Here is an 18849-nt window from a genome sequence, read left to right on the forward strand (position 1 = left end):
ATAAGTCTAGGCTATCATCAGGAATTTATGTGCATAGATTTCTTTTGTTTTTCATCCTTTGGCTTTCCTTCTTCCTTGTTCATTTTCCCTTCATCTCCCAATCCCTTTCTCACTCCTGTTGAAACCATTTACCTCAGACCGGGACTTGAACCCATATGCTAGTATTTAAACCCAGCCAAAACCCAAGGAACCTTGTTTCAGGACCTAATGAAACTCAGGTTCTTGATGTCTCATCGCAGAAAGAATTCCATGCAAGATACAAGTAATAGGTAAGAAGCCGATTTATTCAGATTCAGAGAGAAGCACACTCCACAGGCAGAGTTTGGGCCATTGCAGATAGGGAGTGCAGCCACAAAATGTGTCTTGGTTAGTTTTTCTGGGCTGGGTATGTTAATCAGTGGGAAGATTATTCCAGCTATTTTGGGGAAGGGGAAGAGATTTCTAGGAATTGGGCCACGGCCCACTTCTTGGTCTCATGGAATTGTCATGGCACCTCTGGGTGTGTCATTTAGTTTGCTGATTGAGGATCAGTCTAGTTGAACTCAACAGTTCTGCCATCTTAGACCCATTTGATTCTAATCAGTTTATGTTCTCTAATCAGCCTCTTTCAAAGGCTGTGCCCTGCCCCTTTCCCTCCTGTTACACTATTGAACGTCTTTCCCTTTCCTTTCACCTTCAGTTCTTGAACACAGGTCATGTTCTACTCCCAGTTCCCTTGTTTATTAGTTGTGTTCTATTGGGGCATCGCTGGGCCTCAATTTCCTCTCTTAAAATTGGTTTACCATGAGAGTGCCTACCTTAAAGGATTGTCAAAATTACAACAAAGAAGTAGTCACACGCCAAGCACGTTAAGTGGTCTCCAGCAAGAACTGGACATGTTCACTCTCTTTATCTTTTCAGTCTTTTACCTCTGTTACTCCTTCACTCCAGGGCTCAGCAGGTAAAAACCGTGGGAAAAATACCTCGAGGCCAAAAGAGGAAACACTGGAGCTGGGGGCGGGGACTACGAGGTGTCCAGTGCGCGTGCGCGCCTCTCTGTCAGGTTCTGGTTTCCAGGCGGTCGGGGCGGGGGGGGGAGGGGCAGGTGGGGTAAATAGGGCTTCGTTTGTGACGGTTGCCCCCGGTAGCCTGAGGGAGTGGCGGGACCTCGGCGGAGCCGCAGGCGGGCTGGCTCAGCGCAAATCGAGGGCTGGAGGGGTAAGTTAGAAAATGGCGGAGGGGGAAGAAGGAGGGGCTTCACTGAGCGGGAGGCTGGCCTCGCGGCGGGGGCGGAGGCCCGAAGACTTTGAGGGGCTCGGCGGCGCGGCTGGGGCGGGAGACAGACGGGCTGCGCCGCGTGCCTTGTCTGTTTGAGGCCGTGGCTTGGAGGCACTTTGGATTCCCCGACTCGTGGTTGCTCTGGGCGGTGGGCGGGCGAGTGAGGGAAAGGAAGGGACTTCCGTTTCCTTCTAGGCTGGGGCCTGGCCGCCGAGAGGAGTTGGCACTTCCAGATTGGGGCTTGGGCCGCCCCTCCTCCAGGACCCTCCCCTCAGCACCGCGCGGGGCGCCTCGGGCGATCTAGGCCGGCTCTCCTGGCGCGGTGGGTACTGCCCGGGCGGGCTTCCGCCTCCCTCCCCTTTCCTTCTCTCCCCTCCCCTCTCCTTCTGTCTTCCCTTCTCTTCTCCCCTCCTTCTCCTTGGGCCCCGCGCTGCGAGGGAGGGCAGGGGGGCAGCCCCTGCCAGGCGCGAGTGGCCCGCCCGGGGTTCGTGCCCAGGCTCCCGGGACTGGCGAAGAAAGGCATGGGTGGCTTCAGGCCGCCTGCGTGCCTCCTCAAACCCCGTGACCCCTAAGGTAAAACGAGTCGAAGAACTTTTTTTAAAAAATGATCTAAGGGGACCCCCCGCCCCCCCCCATCTGATGCCTGTGCCAGGGTATGGAGCTGGGTGGAGTGTGTCTGGTAAGAGCATGTGAACAGAAAGAATAGAAGCCAAAGACCTTCCGGAAGAGGAAATTAGCTAGTAATTCTTTCCAACCTTTGTCACCTCCCCAGCATATTCTGTGAGTAAAACAAAATTCAGTCTAACTTTCAGTTTCATTATTTTAACTCCATAATACACTTAATTGTTTTCTCATCGGGAGGAGGGAGAGTGGTTATTGCTGATACTAAGCAATAGCCCTCTCCACCTCCAAAAAAGGAAAAACGTCAATCAAAGCTTTTAAAAAACCTATCAAATTTTAATAATCTACTATTTTTTTCAGATATAATTGCATCACTACTTATGTCGCAAATGTGCTACCATGATAGTTAATGGTAGAAAAATTTACTCTTGTAAGGTCGGAGGTTTCTATAGTGTTTCTTTTTTTTCTCTCTTTTTTTACTTAACATTTGTTATATCCAGTTCAAGAGAATACTGTGACAGCCATCTTAGAATTATCACACTTTAGAACTGGATGGGGTCTTAGTCCACCCATGATATTTACAAAAGCAAAAACTAAGGCATAGGAAGATTTCATGGCTTGCCTAATGCTAGTCGATTCCTTGCTGTTGCTTTCTGTGCAACTGCTCCACTTAGCCTCCAATCAAGAAAATGAAGATGTAGTCAGTGAACATTTCTGAAGCATATACCACTTTGTGCCATACAACTGTGCTACCTACTTAAAGTGTATTTAACATGCTTATGAAGCCAGTGCTTGTGGTATTTTTCTTCATCATTCAAGAAGTTAAAAAGATTTATACATGCACACATCTAGATGTATGTGCTCAGAAAAGTTCTTGAAGGATGTACAAAAAAAATGTTAACAGTGGTTACTTCTGGAGGTTGGAGGGAGGCTTTTTATTTTGCACCTCATATGTGACCTAATGTACTGTTTGAAATTCTCACCGTGAACAAGTATTGATTTTAAAGCTTAAAAACAAGTTTTAAAGTTTGCACACATATTATGTATATCAGTATAAACAAGTATCAATGGTATGTATATATATATTTATATACCCATATGTATTTATGTATCAGTGATTTGTAAAATCTAGAGAGGTTCATGTCAGCCCAACTGGCAAAGCAGGCCTGATTATCTGATGCTCATATTTCATCTTTGGTTTTCTCCTATTACTGCTAATGTAAGACGGTAACAGTGTATTTTGTTAGTCTTTATATAGTTTTGGAAAATGTGCTAAGCTTTTAATTATTGAATAATTAACAAATTATAACATTCAGGATATCAAATTTGACACAAAAAATTCTGAACTTAAAAATCTTTGTAAAAATCATATAAAAAAATTAAGACGGTAAAGGTCCCTGGTGATTAGTTCAGCTTTTTTGTTTTTATTACCAGGTTAAGACACAAGAAAAAAAAAAGTGAATTGCCTAAGGTCATATATCTAATTATTAACAGAGCTTGGACTAGAGTCTAGGTCCTAGTCCAGTGTACCTTGTACTACACCTGTAATTTTATTGCTTTCTAGTGCATTCGATGACTCCAGCGAGGTGGGGGAGAAGGGAATACTGACTAAAAGTCAGGTCCATTTCACTAGATAAGAATTACTGTAATTAATGACTCAGTTAACTTGTATAGAGCTTGAAATATTTAACTAACATAAATGTTCCCCTTGTATTTGGTTGTAAACATTAACTTGTATAGTTCTTGAAATATTTTACTAACATAAATGTTCCCTTGTATTTATTTGGTTATAAACATTAACTCATTTAATAAATCGTTTGTTTATATTATAAATGCTTAGAGACTCCGTGTGAAATAATGATATTTTCCTGTTTTTGTTTGGTCCCATATTTAAATCTGGTAGTTGGTACTAACAGATTAAAAAAAAAAAAACGCTAATTTATTTAAAAAAAAAAACTTACTGAGCATCTACAATATATGCCAGGTATTGTACTATGTGGTAGAATCCTGAAGATGAATATAGCAAAATAGATGCCCTTGTTCTCTTGAGGATGGGAGATTATCATGAGCTGTCATGTCTCAAACTTTGTGGTCTAATCTGGTAATAGTATTACAGAATGTAATCTGTAGCACTGTTTAAGGTCATTGTGTGAGTAGATTTGAGGAGATTAAAAACAGTAGTGGTAAAATAAATTGATCCTGAGTTGAACAAATATTATTTTCACATCTTAGAGGTCATGTGGTACAGTGGAAAGAGCCTTAGATTGAAAGCCTGAGTTCCTATGTTGACTTTGTTTCTGATTAGCTGAAGGATTGTGAGCGAATCATTCAACCTCATTGCCTCCATGTTTCTTTTTCATAAATTTTAAAGTATATTTGTTTCACTTAATTCAAAGCATGAAAAGAGCATTTGGAATATTATATAAGAGAAATGTATCTGCCGTAAGAACTTGAGGCCAAACTTAAGTTATATGTTTATCTACTCTGCATATACTTAATAGGTTGTCCTTTGTGTGATAAAAGCATATTTATGTCCATTTTGTAGAACTTGGCATGGACTTTTATTTTTAATTATGATATAGTTGTAGCTGTGCTATTTGATACATTTGGGGATTTGATTTGGTATAATTGGTACCCAGTCTTTGTTATGGATACATGTGATTCACTGTCGTTCTGATCTGCTTCTATAATATGGATTGTGGTAAAAAGTGAGGTTTACCTACATTGACTGGGAATAGCTTGAACTCAGATGGTCAGACAGAGGTTGAACTGAGTGAGTTAAAGCTAATATCCTAAACTGGGCAAAGCTGGTGCCACTGTGTATTCTCTGGTATATCTGTAAATACTTATATATGGTTTGAACTTTTATGCTTATTCCTGTAATGACTTTGTTGACCTCATAACACAGACTTCTCAGCATTTATTGCTATGTGATGTGCCTTTTGTGGCTCCACCTAATTTTTCAAGCCTTGAAAGGCACAGAGCCTAACATTTTTTACCTTACTGGACTACCCTTTCTACAAATAATCCCAATAGTAATTTCCTTATACCTTTCGTTATTGTTAGTTGCTCAGTCATGTCTGACTCTTTGCAACCGGATGGACTGTAGCCCGCCAGGCTTCTCTGTCCATAAAAGTCTCCAGACAAGAATACTGGAGTTGGTGGCCATCCATTCCCTTCTTCAGGGGATCTTCCTGACCCGGTGATCGAACCCACGTCTCCTGCATTGGCAGGTGGATTCTTTACCATTGAGCCACCAGAGAAGCCTCCTTATACCTAGATTGGTCATAATCACTGGGTTTGCATTTTTTCCCTGGTGGCTCAGATGGTAAAACATCTGCGTACAATGCGGGAGACCCAGGTTCAATCCCTGGGTCGGGAAGATCCCCTGGAGAAGGAAATGGCAACCCACTCCAGAATTCTTGCCTGGAGAATCCCATGGAGGGAGGAGCCTGGTAGCTAGTCTATGGGGTCGCAAAGAGTCAGACATGACTGAGCGACTTCACTTTCACTTTCACTGACCACATGATCCTTGATGAGTAACAACCAGTCAGAAAATCACTGTTTCCCAGTATTTCAAATGGGTGTAGGATGTGTAGGTTAAATTAGCTACCACACATGAAAAAATTGTAGATTGTAAAGCACATTACATATTTTAGTTATTATAGGAGGTAACATGGTAAAAGAGGATGGGCTGTGGAATCACGCAAGTTCCTGGTTAAATTCTGACCTTTGAAACAAATAGGGTTAGAAACTTAGTTTCAATTCAGCATGTTTTAGTAGATTAGAGAAAATGCATATAGTTAAAATAATGGGATAGAGGGAAATGAAACTTGGTCTATAGTGTTTAAAACACATGGAGCATTCATTAAATATGTTGTACTGTTTTAATGTGGCTTGTAGTCACTGTAGCAACATTTCCTTCATTTTGTGTCTTTTTTTAACTCAATCCCAGTGGAAGACAAACCTACTAAATGTTTGCTTAGAGACAACAGAGTAGCTTTTAGAAAGAGTACAATATTTTTGCTGGGGAAAAAGAAAAGATGTTGCCCTTTATCAAGAACTTGTTTCGGCACTTGCTTGTGATCCCAACATGATCATGGAAGAGAATACTTAATCCTGAGAAAGACTTAGGGTAGTTACTACCCATTCACCAAGTCATTTATTAAAAGAACCTCAGAACGGCATTTGTGGAACCATCTGATTTTTTCCAGTACCGCATCCTGATCACTCTATCAGCAAAAGTTATCTGAGCAAGTATCAGATAGAATAAGTTCTGGTTTCTGTGGCCTTCATCAAATCGTTTAATTTCCTTATGCTTTAATTTCTTTATCTGAAAATGAAAAAGTGATTTCTACTTTCCTGCTTAGCACAAATATAAGTAAATTATGTTGAATAAGTTTTGCCTTTGGATATCAACAAATATAATGATTTTACTTTTCCGTGTTCTTGATTCTGAGCTGCCCTTTTGTAAAAATTATTTCAGGGAAATTTTTGGCTGAAGATCAGGGGAGACTGCTTTCTTACCAGTGCCCCCAAATTATTTTCTTAAGGTATTAAGTGAACAAGTTTAGAACTCCAGCAGTAGATATCACTCAGACATTTTTCAGTGAAATCTTTTCTTTTCAACTCAAGTTAACAATAAGCAATCAGGTATCATTATTACTAATGTTTCTCAGTCTTCTCTGCTAGTAATTTACTGCTACCCAGGCAGTGGACCAAAAGACATGTGTTCATAGCCAACCACTTGTACATAACCTGGTTACTGCTTTTATCTCTGGGAGTTGACCTGTATCCTCTTTTTTTTTTTTTTTTGGCTTTGCCACAGCATGGAGGATCTTAGTTCCCCAACCGGGGTCAAACTTTGCCATCTGCCATGGGAGCCTGGACTCTTTAACCACTGGACCACCAGGGAAGGACCCTTTTATTTTTAACTTGATAATTGACAATAATATTACAAAGTAGCAAGTTGACAAATTCTCAGAATAGGCAAAAAGATAAGGACCTAAGAATACATTCTTCCCTCTCCTTGTTATAAGTTATAAAAATTATTTTATGTGAAAAAAGAGCCAAAACCTTGCAATAGCAGGCCCCACTAATGATAGCTTACCATGCCATTTTATTCACAGATAGGAATAGAAGGAAACATTGTCATATGGCAGATAGCCAAATAACACCCCCAGCCTGCTGGGCACAATTGTATAAAGGACCTTGATTAATCAAGAGTCCAACTGTTTTTTTCTTTTTTGTTTTTGCTTTTTTCTTTTAATTAGAATCTATTTGCTGGATAAAATTTAGAAAATTAAGAAAACCATAAAGAAGAAAATTAAAGTCAGTAATCCCAGTACCCAGAGATAACCACAGTAGAGTTTTAATATGTAGTTTAGCCTGCTGCTGCTGCTGCTAAGTCACTTCAGTCGTGTCCAACTCTATGTGACCCCATAGACAGCAGCCCACCAGGCTCCCCCGTCCCTGGGATTCTCCAGACAAGAACACTGGAGTGGGTTGCCATTTCCTTTTCCAATGCGTGAAAGTGAAAAGTGAAAGTGAAGTCCAACTCTTAGCGACCCCATGGACTGCAGCCTACCAGGCTCCTCCATAGGATTTTCCAGGCAAGAGTAATTTAGCCTAAATCTTTATATATTGCTCAGTCATGTCCATCTCTTTGTGACCCCATGGACTGTAGCCTGCCAGTCTCCTCTGTCCATGCAATTCTCCAGACCAGAATACTGGAGTGGCTAGCCATTCCCTTCTCCAGGGTATCTTCCCAACCCAGGGATTGAACCTAGGTCTCCCTCATTGCAGGCGAATTCTTTACTAACTGAGCCACCAGGGAAGCCCCTTATATATTGGTATTTTTTATAATTGGGATTATACTAGACAATATTGTTTTATAACCAGCTTTTTTCACTTAATACAACATCATGAACACATATTTTTGTCCTTTAGTAGTGTCAGGCGAGTGTATGCTTCTCAGTTCTTGTCTCATCACAGTGATTTGGAGTGACAGACATTAAAGCCCTCGGCGCGTCACAGCTTTGGGTGTTGAACAGACTGTGTCATAGCTCTTAGACAAAGCAGTGTTACAGCTCTATTTTATTTAGAAGATAGCAGGAGAATCCATCCTCGAAGAAGAGAAGAGAGTGGAGGAGCATGCGTGTGGGGGTGGGGTAGTGAGAGAAGGAGAAAGAGTGTACGCAGGTGGGGAGGCGGAGGCGGGGCGGGGGGGGGGGGCGCGGGTGGAGCGCCAGAGAGCACTTGGCTCCTCCTTTTATATGTCTTCTTCCCCCTGGGCCTGCACTATGCAAATTGGGCTCAGCCAGGAGTGCTGTTCTACCCGAAGTCCTCACTCTGGTCCTCCTCAAACCTTTCTTTGACCTTCCTTTGTTCTATTTTCACGGGCTTTTCCCTTCCTTGTCTTTTAGCCACTGCCATTTTGGACTCCTTTTCCCTATTCTAACTACCTAACAGTATTCTACAACCTAAGTTTTTAAAGGTTGCCTAGTATCTACATTAACAAAGTGCTGTCCTCTTTTGTTGGGAATGAGTTTTTTTTTTAATTAATATTGCTGTATTGAACATCCTCATATACATATTTTTTTAAAACATCCTTGATCATTTCCTTAGTGTTAATGCTTTAGTACTAGGATGGCTGGTTCAGAAAGTAACCATGTATTTAAAGCTTTGAGAATGTATTGTCAGATTGCTCTCTAGAAAAGGTGTACCAGTTTTTAGTTCCACCAACAAGAATGACTGTTGTACTTTATCTTCTCATCCACTGGATTTTTATTGTTAGTGATGGCAATCTCTGCCAGAACGTACAAAAATGATATCTTTTGAAATGTTTATTTCTTTAATCACTCATGATATTTAACATTTTTGCATGTTTGTTGGCCATTAGTATTTGCTACTTGTAAATTTGTTTTCTGCTGAGATGTTCTTTTTTTTTCCATAGGTTAATACAAGCTTTCAAGCTTTAAGACTATTCCTAGTCGAAAACAAGATAGATAAAAAACAAGTGGTGATAGGACACACTGCTGTGTGAGATCACTTTAATATTGATGTTAAAAACAAACAGGAACTTCCCTGGTGGCCCAGTGGTTAAGACTCCACAATCGCGATGCAGGGGGGCAGAGGTTCAATCCCAGGTCAGGAACCTAAGATCCTGCATGTCACACAGTATTGCCAACATTTTAAAAACTGCAAATGAACAGGAGGACATTAAGTTCAACATATTTTATGATAGTAAAAAATTGTTAGCTTTAGAAAAGCCTGGCAGTGAAGGTGCATAACTGTGTGTGTATATATTAACATTTGTGTTTTTTAAAATGCTGTAACACATCTCTGGAGGAATATAGGAGAAACTGGTAAGAGTGATTGCTTCTAGGAAGGGAACTGGAGGTTTAAGGTACAGGGGTGGAATGGATGCAACTTTTGTACCTCTCGAATTTGATCATGTGTGTATTTTCTCTTTTTAAAAATATACATCTAAAATTCATGTTCAGCAATATGAAATTGTGAGGTTATGATATATTCATATAGTCAGATACTAGTCATCCAGTTAAAATAATGTTCTAATCTATATAAAAATTAATGTGGAGAGATGCTTATGATATATTTTTAAGTAGAAAAAAGAAAATTATAAAAATACCATATAAGTCCTCTTTAGAAATATTTATAATGTGCATTTATACATGTACACAGAAAAGGGTCTTAAAGGATAAACATTATTCACAGTCTGAATAATAGGCTTCTTTTTTCTCTTTTAAAAAGGAAAACCCTTGTTTGTATTAAATATTGGATTGGTATCCATCATGAGATTTTGTCTTTCTGCCTATTCTGATTTTAGCATAGATTTTTTAATCTATGAATAGACTCTGAATAAGCATAAACAGTATTAATCTATGCTGTGGATCTACAGTTTGGGCTATAGATGGTTTGTTTTTGAATCAAAGACTTGATTAGCAAGCGCTATAAATTGTCTTAAGTACTGAACAGTTTTCAGAAAAATGGAAGAGGGGATACTAGTGATTTTGAACCTTCTTATGATCTTAAGTGAATTCTTGAGCCCCAAATCTGTGTATTCTTCATTCAAAAAAAAAAAACCATTCTTTGAGGGAGCACAGTCCCATGATTTATTGAAGAAAAGATGACAGAATACCTTACTGTGGGTCCATTCTGAGAGAACTGTACCTGCAGAGTTAATTATTATAAACAATTTGGCAAAGATTGGCGGTCTGGGCTCAAATTTAAGTATTACTATGACTTTCTAAAATTAAGTGTAGAACATGTAATTGATACTCCCTTTGTTGATTCTCAGCATGGCCTTTCAGGTATTTACAGAAGTAGGCTTCATGATCAAGCATATATTGTAGTCAGCAGTATTAATAAGTTGATGTTATTGACTGAGCTTATGGGCTAAGTGCTCCTTAATGCCATTCAGTTATTTGAGTGGCTCAAATGGCAACGCATTCCAGTGTTCTTGCCTGGAGAATTCCAGGGATGGAGGAGCCTGGTGGGCTGCCGTCTATGGCGTCGCACAGAGTTGGACACAACTGAAGTGACTTAGCAGCAGTGCTTAATTTTAGGGAGAGAACTTTTGATTTTATTGAATGTAATTAACCTCAAAAATGTTCTGTTGACCATTTATTTAACTTAAATGAAACTATGCTTCATGGTTTGAAGAACCTAGTAATATAAATTAACAATTTGACTAAAAGTTGAATTTTTGTGTAAATGTATCATAGTATAAAAACTGAATTTTAAAAATCTGTTTTTTAAAAATATACCCCTTTTGTTGAAGGCAAGTAGATTTTTAAAATTCAGCTTTTTAATACTATGTTGTATTTATGTAGATACCTTTTTTTAGACACTACAATTTTGTAAATCAAAATGCTGTTTCTAAACAGGGAACTAATACTTTAAGATCATTATAAGAGGGATTGACCTCCACTGGGTTAGGGAGAATGTTGCTAGTTTGATGAGATCTCTATCCTGGATCTTCTATAGGAGCAAGAAACAACTGATGAAAAAAATCTTAAAATATTTCTACACATAATGAGGAAAGAGAGAATCTTAAGATAAATTTTAAATTATGATGGTGTTTTGGGTTAGCACATATAAGATTTTTTATTATATTACTATGAAAAATTTTATGAATCTTATATTTTTGAAATGTGATTTGAGTTGTACTGTTTACATAATATGCGTATATTTCCTATTTTGGTCACATTTCCTGATCACAGTGGCATATTAACAATTTTTACTACTCACAGTGATTTCAAGAGTCCATTGGAGGTGGTGAGTAGAATGTGGAATAGTGCCAGCTGTGACCAAATAGAGGTGGTTCAACATTCATTCTTTTGCTCAACATTGATTAAGCACTACTGTGTCACTCATTGCTTTAGGAATTGGGAATACAAATGTGATAGGGCAGAGCCCTTGCCATAAAGGACCTTCATTCTAACAATATAGGTACACCTATAAACATACACACATGCAGTCATTATTCAGTCTTGTTCTAGTACAACTTGGGTCTTCAAATTATTTCGAGGATATACTGAGGGCACAAAGAGTAGTCATTCTATACTAGGGTTTTGAGTGGATGAATCAGCAAAGATGTCATAGATGAAATTCTAAAAACATGTCTTCTGAGTTTTAAACAGGTGTGTGTGTGTGCGCGCGTGTATGCACGTGAGCTCAGTTGTGTCTGTGCAACCCTATGGACTGTAGCACGTGCGTGTGTGTGCGCACGTGCACTCAGTTGTGTCTGTGCAACCCTATGGACTGTAGCGTGTGTGTGTGTGTGCTTGTGCACTCAGTTGTGTCTGTGCAACCCTATGGACTGTAGCCCACCAGGCTCCTTTGTCCATGGAGTTCTCCAGGCAAGAATACTAGAATGGGTTGCCATGCCCTCCTCCGGGAGATTTCCCCAATGCAGGGATCAAACCCGCATCTTTATGTGTCTCCTGTATTGGCAGGCGGGTTCTTTACCACTGTGCCACCTGGGAAACCCATAAACAGATGCCCTTATTTAATGACATAATGTGTTTCAGTTGGCATGGTAGTACTGCAATGGGAGCTAATAGGGTTATATTGCTTGCTTACATTTTGTCATAACATCATTGTTTTAGTTTCTTTGGGCTGCCATAATAAAGTACCACAAACTGAGTGACTTAAAACAGTAGAAATTTAGGGACTTCCCTGGTGGTCCAGTGGTTAAGACTCTGAGCTTCCACTACAGGGGGAGCTAAGTCCTTGTTTGAGGAACTAAGATCCAACATACTGTGTGACCAGAAAGAAAGAAGGAAATTTATTTTTGCACATTCTGGTAACTAGAAGTCTGAAATCAATGTGTTGGCAGGGCCATGCTATCCCTGAAGCTCTGGGGAGAACCTGTTCCATACCTTTCTCTTAGCTTCTGGTATTGCTATTGATCCTTGATGTTTTCCTTGGCTTGTCAGTACATTAAGACTCCAGTCTCTGCCTCTGTCTTCACATGGCCATCTTCCTTGTGTTTCTTCTCCGTTTTTGACAAGAATATCAGTCATATTGGGTGATGGCACCCAAATGACCTCATCTTAACTTGATTGTATCTGCATGGACCCTGTATCCAAATAAGGTCATATTCCTAACCAGTGGCTTAGGGCTTCAAAATATCTTTGAGGGGGCACAATTCAACCCATAATAATCACATAATTCCTTTTTACTGTGCCACATCAATATAGTTACTTAAGAAATGCTTTTTTATGATGAGGTTAACAAGGCCCTTGGTTGCAGGGATAATGGTAAGTATTTTTAGTTCATTAAATGAGCCTGTAGTGACTGAATGAATTTCTCCCAGAGACCAGAAGAGTGAAACACAGGCAGGTTGTAGAGAACTCTGAGCTCAATAAAAGATGAAAGGTTTTGCTGCTTATTTGTTAAGAACAGCAAACAAACAGTGATTTGTTATTCAGGTGCTCCTTGTCTTTAAAAGATTTAATAGTTGTTTGTAATAGTTAATTTTCAGTCATCAGAGATAGTTCCCTAGTATATCATCTTAAATAATTAAATTTATGTAAATCTTCAAAACTACTTTCTTTGTTGTCTTGTACACATATGAAACTGCTTCTTAATTTTTTTCTAAGATGCTGTGGTAACTGAAACTCATGATATTATGGAATAGATTTTTAAAATTACTTTTGCCATAATAATTGCCTACCAAGTAGAATTCAGTTTAAGAAATTACTGTTAATCTTCATTTCAAGTAAGACAGATTTTTATTAGAAAGTTTAATACTTAAATACATTTTGGAGTAGTGTTCTGGTATTTAATATTACAAAAGTATTTCCCTGTGTGGGATTTTTTTTTCAATTAATAAAAAATGTATTTCATTTTTTTTTACCATTTAGAGAAATTATCTTTCAGAAGGGAGTCATTTGATCCTTCATTGTTTTAATAGCACACAACTGTCATAAACATGTTCATACTAGCCTTATTTTAAGATGAATTATTAAATAGCTTTAGGGGAAATTATTCATAGACCACAGGGAGCTTCATAATATTCTTAATTTCTATGTGCATGCATTATTACAGTGTTTACGCATACTGTCCAATGATAAATATCAAAGAAATCAGGCAAAGAATGAAAATTGGCAGCCTCACCCTTACTTGTCATAAGTAGATGTGTGGAAAATAAATAGCCCAATGAAAATAATATAGGTAAACTTTACTTATCAATGGTAAATGCCACAGCTTTCTCTTAAAGTGTAGGCAATGTTCCTAGAATAATCCCACTGAAGAAAATCCAAAATCTTTACATAAAAAAGTGAACAAGTTTGTCCTATGTGTAAAAGTCTTTAAGTGCATTTTATATCCAAAACAATTTGCACTACTTGAATACGGATCTTCCTCAACTTCTAAGGAGGTTGCATCCCAAGAAAACCATCCTAAGTTGAAAGTATCATAAGCCGAAGATGCATTTTATACACCTAACTTACTAAATATAGCTTAGCCTGTCCTACCTTAAATGTGCTCAGAACACTTACATTAGCCTACAGTTGGGGAAAATCATCTAACACAAAGCCTGTTTATTTATAATAAAGTGTGGAATATCTCATGTAATTTATTAAACACTGTACTGAAAGAGAAAAACGGAATGTTTGTATGGGTAGAGTTATGAGTCTATCAGTTGACCTTCGTGATTGCTTGAACTGACTGGGAGCTGCAACTTGCCCTGCTGCCCAGTATCACTAGAGAGTATCAGACTGCACTAGCACAGGAAAAGATCTGAATGTGTATCACTTTCACACCATTATAAAGTGGAAGAATCATGTCAAACCATTGTAAGTAGGGACCATCTGTATCTTAAAAAAGTTCAGAAGCCTACCAACATACATATAGTAGCACACACCCAAAACAAAAGAAATACTTTCCAGTGAGATTGGGAATGAGGATAAGAATTAAAGGAGAGCATCTCCTGAATTATCGGAGTCAATAAAATTAGCTGATTATATAATCTATAGGATAGACAAGCATCAATGTGAAAAACTCACAGAATTTCATAATTCAGGAACATAGCTTCAGTGCTTCATAATGTTGAAAGAAGCTCCTAAGAATAGCCAATTGGTTTGATTTCTTAGAAGTTAGAAAAAATGCATTTCAGAAAATGATTTGTAACAATTAACAGCAAACTAACACAATATTGTAAAGCAATTATCCTCTAATTAAAAATATAATAACATTAGCACAAGAACAACATTAAGAAAGAAAAATACTGGGAGAATTCCACGGTGGTCCAGGGGTTAGGACTCTGCGCTCTCACTGTCCAGGGCCCAAATTCAATCCCTGGTCAGGGAACTATGATTACCCAAGCCTGGGGAATGGCCACGCCTCCTCCCCCCCCAAATACTGGGTACACAAGAACTGAGGTCCTCAGAGTACCAAAAATATCTAAAGAGAATCAGACTTCACATTAGAATTTAAACAATGTAGTTAAAGGAAAAACTAACTGGAATCTTTGTAATAGGTTAAATATTTAACTCTTTCAAACAGAAATAATCCTCTCACATAGTTCTAGAAATGTACTGTAGCATCTAGTTTTCCGTATCAAAAGCACATAATTTCATTAGCAGAGCTCCCTTTGTTTTAGACTTAAAATCACCTCTGATCCACCAAAGTTTGTACTAACAGTTACCAAACTAACATTTAAACCACTTTATTGAGATACAATTCACATACTATAATATTAATTTTGAAGTGTACAGTTCAGTGATTTTAATGATCAGAGTTGTACAACCACCATTACAGTCTCAGTTCAGTCAGTCAGTTCAGTTGCTCAGTGCAACCCCACGGACTGCAGCACACCAGGCCTCCCTGTCCATCAGCAACTCCCGGAGCTTAATTAAACTCATGTGCATTGAGTCGGTGATGCCATCCAACCATCTCATCCTCTGTTGTCCCCTTTTTCTCCTGCCTTCAATCTTTCCCAGCATCAGGGTCATTTCCAATGAGTCAGTTCTTCGCATCAGGTGGCCAAAGTATTGGAGCTTCAGCATCAGTCCTTTCAATAAATATTCAAGACTGATTTCCTTAGTATTGACTGGTTGGATCTCCTTGCAGTCCGAGAGACTCAAAAGTCTTCTCCAACACCACAGTTCAAAAGCATCAATTCTCTGGCACTCAGCTTTCTTTATAGTCCAACTCTCACATCCATACATGACTACTGGAAAAACCATAGCTTTAACTAGATGGAGTTAGCAAAGTAATGTCCCTGCTTTTTAATATGCTGTCTAGGTTTGTCATAACTTTTCTTCCAAGGAGCAAGCGTCTTAATTTCATGGCTGCAGTCACCAACTGCAGTGATTTTGGAGCCCCCCCCCAAATTAATCTAATTTAGAATATTTTAATTACTCCACAAAGAAACCCAGTAACCATTTGCATATTTCTGATTCTCCTCCTCACCCAGCTGTAAGCAACCACTAATCTACTTTCTCATTCTATTTACTTTAAGAAATTTTAAACCTACAACATTATTGTTCTCATGCCTTTTCCAGGTCATTGGCTTAGAGGTCTAAATGTTCTTAAATTAGCCAAATTTACAAGTCCTCAGACATCCTCACTCAGAAAACATTCAGCATTCAAAAGATGGTTTCATGATGTTCCATGTTATAAGAGTTTTTGATCTGGAACATGTGTTTCAAATTCTGTTCGCACCACTTTCTAGGAGTACTAAACTCATTTAATTAGAAGGAATAAAACCATTCTGTCCAAACTCAAAACTGAGTTTGTTCTATTTGGGTTAACCATTTCCAGGCTTTCAATAATAAGAACAGCTTTAGGACTCTAGCATGGTACACCACTATCTTCAATAATAATGTCTTCATCCTTTGGCTCAGTGTTTTGGTTCAATCTGCCGTGGATAGCCAAGAAAGCTATTACCAGTAGATTGGCCAGAGCTGCCAGAAGTCCTACTGTTCCTAATGTTGTTCTCCTGTTTACTTGTCTTGCTATTATGATGAAGTTGTGACTGTTTGCAATCATCCTGTTATTTGATCAAAACTCTTCCCTGGGGAATTCCCTTGCAGTCCAGTGGTTAGGACTCCATGCTGCCACTGCAGGGGGCACTTTTTCGATGCGTGGTCAGGGAACTAAGGTCCCGTGTACCGCACAGCCAAAAAGAAAAACAAAACTGAATCACTGTGCTGTACATCTGAAACTAACACGACATTGTAAATCAACTATACTTCAATAAAATGTAAACGAATAAAGCTCTTCCCTGAAACTTCTATACCACTAACCTAAAATGTCATTAGCAGCTGATAGTCCTGTGCTGAGAGCCAGACCTCCTGGAACAAGCCAGGGTGTAATGATCCATGGGACCCACTCTAAGCCATATAGTGTCTCCTTTAGGCTCAAACCATCCCAGCTATAGAGCCCCAGGGAGTGGTCAGTGTTGTGTTTATAAAGATGGACTAGTCCTATGATGTGTTTCTGGGGGAATATTCACATCTGTAATGGAAGATACATCTTAAGTCTTGGTGCATACCAGTGACTAGATCTGGCTTTTTTCTTTGGTTAATGGACCATCCATTAAAACATTTTCCTTCTTCATTAGCATGTCTTGCTTCTTTCTGTTTTTTGTATAAAAATCCTAAGCAGCAGGTTGGTTGTTGAAATCGCTTTGTGATAATTATCATCTTTATATATAGACGGTAAGTCTCCCTCGTATAGGCTAATAAAATGTCATCATTAGGTATCTTAAGAATATGTTGCAATAATCCATGAAACTCCACTAAATGTCCAAGTTTTGCTCTTTGTGTTGAAAACTGACAAAATTCAGTGCCAGCCTGCTCCTCTCCAGGCTGCCTGGGCGGCTGCAGTCAGACTGAGTGCAGGAGCTGCAGCCCAAGAGTCTGCCACTTACCAGAGGCACCTGCATAGAAGGCTTGGGTCTCAATGCTGGGCTCCACAGGGCGGCTGGGGCTGCCTGTCTCTGTGGTGGCTGGAGGCACAACTCTGTCCTCCTTCCCTCTGCTTTAGTGGGTGCAGAGCCCTGGTGGAGGGGGATGAGGGGGCAACCAACCCATCTACCTCTTTGCTCTTGGCCGCATCCCCCACAACCAGGCCTGTGGTGCCAACCAGAGAGAAGTTAGGCAAAAATATTATCAGATACATTTTGGAGAAAAAGATCACCTTAAAATATTTTACCCATATATTAAAAATTACCTCCAGGTCTTGTTCATGAGTATATATTTTTGCACAGCTGCAGTCTGATATACATCCTACTTTATATCCTTTACCTGTGTAGAATAACCTTTGTTCTGTATATTTGACAACTTTAATAATAAAAACCTGAGGGAAATAGAAACTCTTGTATTGTGTGCAGATACCAGGTAGGTTTTCTGTTTTTCTCTCCCCTCCAACTCCCCAGAGTCCCACATTATTGCTAGAGTAGCAGTCAGTCTCCTCTCTGACGCATGCCTATGGCTATTTTTACCCAGTTGACTAGGCTAAATATATGTATGTATGTGTGTGTATAAATATATATACATATAATATACATGTTTATGTTTGTACACATATGTATGCACACATGTATATGTGTGGGTATATGTATATTTTATGTATATACAGGTATATGTGTATTTTGTGTAAGTGTATGTATATTTTAAGCACATCTCACCATGTTGAAATCTTCCATACCCCTTGTACCACATATACCACTGCTTGCTGATTCTTTTTATGCCAGTGTTGGCTTTCAGAGTGCCATTTTTCTTAACCACTGTTCCTTCAAGGTTCCTGACTGCCTAGCCCCTTCATGTCAAAGCTTTCTTGGATATCTTTCTCTCTGTGTAAGAGAAAAAGTAAGAGTGCCTTCTTACTTTCTGCTTACCCAGTTCAAAGTCAAATTTTGCTTTCACAAAGAAGCCTTAAGTTATCTCAGCATACTTTATTGCACTCAGCCCTTTTCACATCCAAAAGCTTCTCATTCATACCTTACTTTCCTGTGCTCCACATATACTTATTTTCTAAATATCTTCCCCACCTTCATTTCACTTAAATCCAGTTTCTTAAAATCATCTCCCTTCACTTTCTTTTGGCACTTTTTTCCAGTCTCAAGGTTTCTGTCTTTTGTCAATCAGTTTTTCTCCCTTTTAACTCTTAACCTTTCTGGTAATGGTTTTCTCACTCTTCTACAAAAGCCCCCACTCTGATAATGTATATGCAGTGTTCAGTTGAGTGGCTCTGAATAAATACCTGCTTTTCAAACAAGAGAAATCTAAACTAAGGCATGGAAATAACCCCTGGGAAGATAAGGTCTCCACTTGAAAGCTTCAAATAGAAATTCTCCTGCTGGTGTCGAATGATGGAGCTTTATCTAATAGTATCTGAAATAGGATGACTACTTGAAACACACAAAATATTCACCATTATGAAATGAAAATAGATCATTGCTTTTACATTTCTGCCTGTTTTGACTGACCTGAG

At 39.0% G+C, this 18849-nt stretch overlaps 1 protein-coding gene across 4 annotated transcripts in view; it reads left to right on the forward strand.

The window, feature by feature from the left end:
• The first annotated feature begins 1083 nt into the window (after positions 1–1083).
• The window catches only part of XIAP (X-linked inhibitor of apoptosis), a 38095-nt gene continuing 20329 nt past the window's right edge, over positions 1084–18849 (forward strand). The window contains exons 1-2 of one of the 4 annotated variants that reach the window (XM_018044167.1): positions 1084–1197; positions 1453–1579. The gene's annotated coding sequence lies outside the window, so the exon portion shown is untranslated. Of the gene's footprint in view, positions 1198–1243; positions 2038–18849 lie in introns of those variants that run through there. The other 3 variants (XM_018044166.1, XM_013976255.2, XM_005700353.3) reach the window with 3 other exon arrangements.

Source organism: Capra hircus, assembly GCF_001704415.2.
Source record: "Capra hircus breed San Clemente chromosome X unlocalized genomic scaffold, ASM170441v1, whole genome shotgun sequence".
Classification (NCBI taxonomy): Eukaryota; Metazoa; Chordata; class Mammalia; order Artiodactyla; family Bovidae; genus Capra; species Capra hircus.